Here is a 7,256-nt window from a genome sequence, read left to right on the forward strand (position 1 = left end):
GTGGTCTGCAAAACTTTATGGTATAAATAAAGCTGTTTGGGAGAACTCAGCAGAGATTGCTTCCACCAGAACATCTCTCGTGTCTGTCTCGTCTGTGTTCGCCGACTCCACACCTCCTTCAGGGATCCAGTTCAACCCTCCCTCCTGGAGCTGGACTCCGTCAATTATTGTCATTTTGCTACTGTAGGAATTGGGCGACCCCCGAGAAAGGGTCTTTCGAACCCCAAAGGGGTCGTGACTCAGGTTGAGAACTGCTGCCTTAAAGGACAGGGCAGAACGGCTCCTGTGAGTGTCCTAGGCGGTAACTTTTAATGGGAGTAGAAAGCCCCACCTTTCCCTGCAGAGCGGCTGGTAGTATGGAACTGTTGACCATGCAGAGTTAGCAGCCCAGTGAATAATCACAATCCCGTCGCGTGTTAGGACAGATAGCTGTTTTCTCCATTTTGTTCACTGAGACCCTGAAATCCTACCCCCTTTTCATCTCCTTCTACCTTGCTGGAACCTCCTTCACCTCCTTTGCTGGCTCTTTATCTCTGAGCACCAGAAGTAGTTTCCAACTTGACTCAACGACAAGGAATTTGGTCTGGTTTGGTTTGGGATGTGTTTGAAAGGAGCCCTGGGGCCATAGTGGGAGATGCATTGGTTGCTAACCCGATGGCTAAACCAGCTGAGACCAGCCATGCTAGAGGAAGAATTTTACTCCCATGAAGACGGACCATCTCTGAAACCCGCCGAGGCAGTCCTACCGTGTCCTAGAGCAATGCTGTGAGTTGAATCAACTCGATGGCAGTGAGTTTGAGTCTGAGCTGTTTGAATCCCAACCCTACCACTTGCTGGTTTTTTAAACCAAGACAAGTCACTGAATTTCTAACAGCGTCTTCATCTGTAAAATGAGTATAATAAAAAAAATAGCTATTTCCAATGGTTGTGAAAAATAAGTGAATTGTATAGAAGGGACTGGCACTAGATGTATCAACAATGTGTGCTTACGTTTGTGATCTTTTCCACGCATACTCCCTCGATGCTTTCGTCTGGTGTTATGGCTTTAAATTCCATCTACACACTCATCACCATCTAGCATTTTGTATATCTATTACCTATCTCCCACATTAAGATGTAAGCTCCATGAGGGCAAAAACAGTGTCTATGTTATTCATCACTGTTTTCTTTGACCCCTATCCTCAGCATCTAAACCCATACTGTACACATAGATGGTACCCAATAAATGCTTCGGTGAAGGAACGAATGGAGGGATGAAACAACAGACAGGAGTTGGTAGACTAAGGATGACAAAAGGGTCCAATGACCTTTGTCATTGCACCGTCACTGTCTTGCGGAAGCCTCTGCACCAATCTTGTACGCTCCTCTGACCTAATGTACCTGCCTCCATCATGGCCTCCGTGCACTTCAGGAGTCCCTGAAATGTACTGATCCACCACCCCCATTCCCCCAACAACAATACTAGTAATAAAGCTATTCAGTTCTGAAAAAAACAAACAAAACCTCTGTCATACACTTGGCCTCTGGCTGACTTGGTATTGGGAAGAATTTCTGTGCGGTGGGAGGGGGAAGGGGCCGATGGTGATCACACGTGCAAAGGGACCAAGAGAAAACTATCTTTCACCATTCTCGTCCTTGCTTCGCGGTCTCTCCAGCCACGAATCTAATTCCTCATCTTACTGAGACGGGTGAGGATTACATAGTCAAAAGGCCCTTCTGAAACTCAAATAGATATAACAAATGTCACTACACGTTTACTCCTGAATTTACACACGTTTCCAACAAGCTTGCATCTCTTGTCTCTAACATGTAACAGACTATAAGGACTCTTGAATGTGGTCTCTGTGGTAGGTGTGTCCATTCAGAGCTTACCTCCTGCTGACATGATGGGCCCTTGGAGGAGGGTGAGGGGCTCAGTCTAAGCAAAGGCATTTCTGATGGATATTACATACCAAGTATAGGAGGTTGTTCTACCCGGGAAATTGCAAAAACTGACCATGAAAAAAGATTTCTTGTGGAATAGTCATCACCTTCGTTGGCAAGACAGCTTCCAGCAGATTTGGAATTGCTCGGCCAGGTTTTAAAACTTGACCCTCAATCAGGTTTTTAAAAATGCTTAATGGAATGAGAGATCTGGAATAAGTGGATCCCTTTAAAGCCACTTAAGTGGCTGGGGGTGGAGGGGGATACAATTATAGTTTTCTTTTCCCAGAATAAATTTTATTTTTATCCCAGAGTAAATTTTAGAAGAATTTTTCTAACTCTATTTGGAAATCTAGCTTTTTAGATCAAATGAATGAAAGCCATGTGTAGCTAGTCCCATGGTGACCCAGACTGAATCCTGTCAGACCTCCTGGCCTCTGGGTAAGGCTCCAGGCAAAGGCAGGGAAGTGGAAGAGCAGACCCCAGCCACCTGAGCCTCGTGATCTCAGGTCACCTGCAGCACCAGGAATAAACACGCATGGGCCTTCTTCGTCTCTGAAGTGCAGGACGAATGCAGGAGATGAATACACCTAGGTCTTGGGTGATATAGGTGAATTCCTTTTAGAGAAGTTGAACTCACCAAAAGGCATTCAAAACTTCAGTTTACATATTTTGTGAAAAGTCTGGGAGTTCTCACATGCAGATTGGACTTCGCAGGGAGAAGGAGCATCAAGTTCAAAGGTTGAGGCGGAAGCTGAGTGGAAATTATAAAGGGAAAGAACAGTAGAGGGGCGCTGAGGAGGTCGAGAGCCTTGTGAGTATTCATAGGCCATTGAGCAGAGTAGTGCCTTGATCTCATTCTGTTGTAACAGGCTGTCTCTGTTATTCAAACTAAGAACAAAAAGTAGGGGTCAGGAGGCGGGGCAGCAAAGATGATGGTGGCTTGGCGGGTGGCTGTGGAATCAGTGGGGCGTGTTTTGACTCTGGGTATATTTTGAAGGTCAACATATTTCTCCCTCCGGTAAATCAGTAACACAATTAAGGCTGAGGGATCTTTGATCCTGGAGATTTTACTCCTGTCTGAGCAGTGACCACTCGGATCAGCTGGATGAAATCCAATCATGTTCATAGCATGGTCACACTCTTTCGTCTGTGTCCACACGCGGTCTCACAATGGAGGCATTCTCTTTCCCGAGCAGCCTACCAGGGCTCGCAGAAAGCCTTCCTTCAAAGACCCTAGGGCATGCCTTGCTTCCCGGGCAGGGTTGCTTTTCATTCAGAGCAAGATGTCCTTGTTGTAGCACTTTATCAAAAGTTCAAATAAACTCATTCTCTCAAACCCTCCAGAGCTGCCTTGCTCTTCAAGTGCAGTCCTCCGTGCGCTCCGAGCTCGGGGACGGAAGTCCTGCTGCTTTTCCCCTCGAAGATCCAAGGCAAGACCAACCTCACTGCATCCAGTCAATGTCCACTCGTAGTGACCCCACAGGACAGGTACGAATCATGGAACAGAAAGCCTCATCTTTCTCCAGGGAAGCAGCTGGTGGTGGTGCTTTCGAAGTGCTGACCTTGCAGTTAGCAGCCCAATGGGTCAACCACTAGCTTTGCCTATATGCTCAGTGAGCCCAGGAGATTTCTGACCACGCCCATCCTCTCAATCTGCTGGATGTGTTCATCTGTCTTACAGATAACCCAGTCCAAACCCAACCTTGAGTCAGCGCTGACTCATGGAAATGCTGTTTCTCTGGGTGGAAGTGCTACAGTATTATGAGTTTCTGAGACAGTAACTGTTGGTTTTGAACTGTGGACCTTTTGGTTCGCAGCCCAAAGGGAAACCATTACATTACCAGGGCTCCTCTTACAGAGAACAGACAAGCCATAATAATGGTGAGGTTTCTACACCAGTTAGAACAAACAAAAGCCCACCCTATTTTGATTTCTACAGACCCTCCCCACCAATCGATAGGAAAATGAGTTGCTAGCTGAAATTTCAAGGGGACCTGGTGGCTTACTGGGTTACATGTTGGGGTTGCTAAATGCAAGGTTAGATGTTTGAAACCATCGGCTACTCCCAGGTAGAACGATGAGGTTTCTACTGCTGTGAAGATTTACACTCTCAGCAATCCACAGAGGCGGTTGTACTCTGTCCTACAGAGTCACTGTGAGTTGGTATTGACCTGATGGCAGTGAATTTGGTTTTAGGTTTAAGTTGAAACTTCACACTCTGGGAACTGAGCCCTTCCTACACAAACTGTGATGTCTCTCCAGTCCCCAAATCCAGGACCAGACTTTCTCCTGGTCTCAGTGGCATCACTAGGGTTGGGACCACCCAGTGCTGTAGCTCAGGGTGTCACCACCCCTACCCCCATGGGCCTCCTCCAGTCCCAGAACATCCAGAATCCTCAGTAATGTTTAATATCAGTTTTAATCATAGAATACGATATGACAAATATGTACGGTTGTAAAATGCTTGCATATAATATTTCTTAGGTTATATGAATACTAGCAAAATTTTACAAAATGTTTGTACCTTAGTAACTGAGGGAGCCTTTAAAAATGTTCCCCTTTTCCTTTAATTACTGCTTCCTTTTCAGTCATTATTGATATAGGTTCACAAATATGAATTGCCTCGATATTATATCTAAACGAATAGAACATGGGACAACATTGGCTACTATGAAACCACCCCAGCAATGGAAACAGCAGTGCATGCTTGCACTGCCTGCAGACAAAACCATGTGAGTCCTGCGTCATCATAGTGGCCCAATGACATCTTTGACCAGAGAGCGTCCAAACCAAACCAAACTCCTTGCCATGGAGTCCACGTGAACTCAGAGTGACCTTGTCAGACAGAGGAGAATTAGGCCTTTGGGTTTTCCAAGGCTGTAAATCGTGATGGGAACACAAAACCTCAACCGTCTCCTGTGGAGCAGCTGGCGATTTCGAACTGTGAACCCTGTGGTTAGAAGCCGCCAGGGCCTCTTCCAGAGACCATTAGAAGATTCCAAAGGTGAATGAGCCTTGAGTTGCAGGCTTGCAGGCATATTGATACACATAAGCTCAGTGTATGAAAAAAAATGCTGCTGTTGTCATAACTAACTACAGGGATATTTTTTATTCAAAATTAACAAGTTTCTGCTGAAACACAGCACAAACATTTTATAGATTCATTCTGGTGTCACCCCCTCTGATGACATCACGCCCTGTGGTCTGTATCAGTGCCTCCCCGCACCCCCACCCCCACCCCCAATGTTGCCACTGCCCGGTTTCCGGAGCAGGGAAGTTGGTCATCATGTTAGTGTAAGGTGACCAGACGTCCCGATTTTTAACAATTTTTCCCGTGTCCCGCGGCGTTTTTAAAAAGTCCCGATTTTTGGAAAGAATGCATGACAAGCTAGGGTATACGGTTTTCGGCTGCCATGTGGCTATTTCGCCAGGATATGAGTTTTACCAACGGTGTCCCGCTGTACCAATGTTCACATCTGGTCACCTTATAAAGTGGGAGGGGCTTCTGTGACAGTCACAGCAGGAGCGTGTGACCTCTGATGTCTTTTGCCTGTTTATATCTACTCAAGTATTTTTGCATTTGAGGGTCCGTGTTATCTGTAGATCACGGAGATGATCTAATTCCATAAAATAAGCTCCAAATTCTTCCAAGAATCCATAAGGCATTCTTGGAGAGGTAACGCTTTGTATCCATGTGCAACAGGGGCATTGCTTTGGTTGAGTTTTGCTTAAGCATTGACATGGGCCAAACCATCCCTTTGAATTTGACAGCCCGCTGAGCTCAACTATTAAGATCTAGTAGTTTGAGGTACCATGCACTCATCCATGCACAGCAACACGATCGTCATTTTATTGAAATAGTTCCAAAATGTAAATGAGAGGTCGTCGATCAACATGACCCTGCAGGTCGTTCGAGGAGGAGCCCGGGTGGAGCAGTGGCTTTGAGCTGGGCTGTGATCCGAAAGGTCATCAGTTTGAAAATAGCAGCTGCTGCTACCCAGGAGCAAGATAGAACTTTCTGCTCCCGTAAAGAGCCCCTTACAGTCCTGGACACCCAGGGGGCAGCTCCAGCCTGCCCTGGAAGGACAGGAATCAACTCCCTGGCAGAGTTTGTTTGGGTATTGACTACTATCGTTTTTTGTGTGATGTATTGTAAATTCTAGCTTCTATGTCTGTCATTATCATCTTCTTTTGGAGCGACTTCTCTGCTCTGATAATGGACAGGATTAAGGGGGGATGTATTCTAAGACTCCACCTTACTCGAGAGGGTGAACCAAGCCATCGCCCTTTGTTTCCTGGGGGGCATGGTCTATGTGACTATTAGCAAACCCAGCAGAAAAGTAGCATGTCCTGGGAGGAATAGTTGTGTCCGAAAAAGACCTCCTAGCCACAGGGGTTGGGCCGGTAAGGCATTGAATTCTCCTCCCTATTGCAGCCAGGGCAGGTCAGACACAGCCCCATGCCATTTTCTTAGTATTTTTAAATGAAGAAGAATGAAAAAGCAAAACGGTGATTATATTTTCCTTGTGCATTTTCATGCTTTCTGAAACCCTATTGGACAGTGCTCTTTTAAGGAAACAATGTTATCCCACGAACTAGTTTTGAAATAGGCTGATGTGGGAAATACGAAACATACAAGACTCTAGGGCAGTGGGTCTCCACCTTCCTAATGCCGCCACCCTTTCATACAGTTCCTCATGTGGTGGTGACGCCCTAACCATAAATTATTTGGGGTTGCTACTTCATCACTGTCATTCTACTACTGTTATGAATCGTGCGACCCCCAAAGGGGGTCGTGAAAGAGTTGTTCGACCCCCAAAGGGGTCTTGACCCACAGGTTGAGAACCGCTGCTCTAGGGGTTCCAGGTGACAACGGCCACAGTGGCCACATCCGCCCCCCTCTGATGTACGAGGGAGGAGGGCCCGCTCCCACGGACGCAAGACCTATAACCATGACCGCAAGACCTATAACCATGACCGTAAAGGTCAGACTGCGCCTGCCCTCGATCTTTCTGTGCCGTATTCTGACACCCACAGCTCCTCTCAGCATGCTGCAAGAGCCGCACACACAATACTCACAACTAGGGGGGTTGACTCAGGAAGGAAATCTGTTTGCACAATTCAAGATGGGTAAACAGCAGGGCTCTGTGTGGTCCTGGGTCCACAGCCAGCAGCCACGCTCTCCATCCCTCAGCCTCTCAGCCACCTACGTGGTACGGGGGAGGGGGCTGTAAGACATTTGTGGAAACATTCTATTTTCTTTTCATTACATTCCCCCCTCCCTCACAAACTTTGAAAAAAAATCATTTTATTGGGGGCTCATACAACTC

This window comes from Echinops telfairi, unplaced genomic scaffold (assembly GCF_000313985.2).
Source record: "Echinops telfairi isolate 266 unplaced genomic scaffold, ASM31398v2 ScPeMD7_18;HRSCAF=68, whole genome shotgun sequence".
NCBI lineage: Eukaryota > Metazoa > Chordata > Mammalia > Afrosoricida > Tenrecidae > Echinops > Echinops telfairi.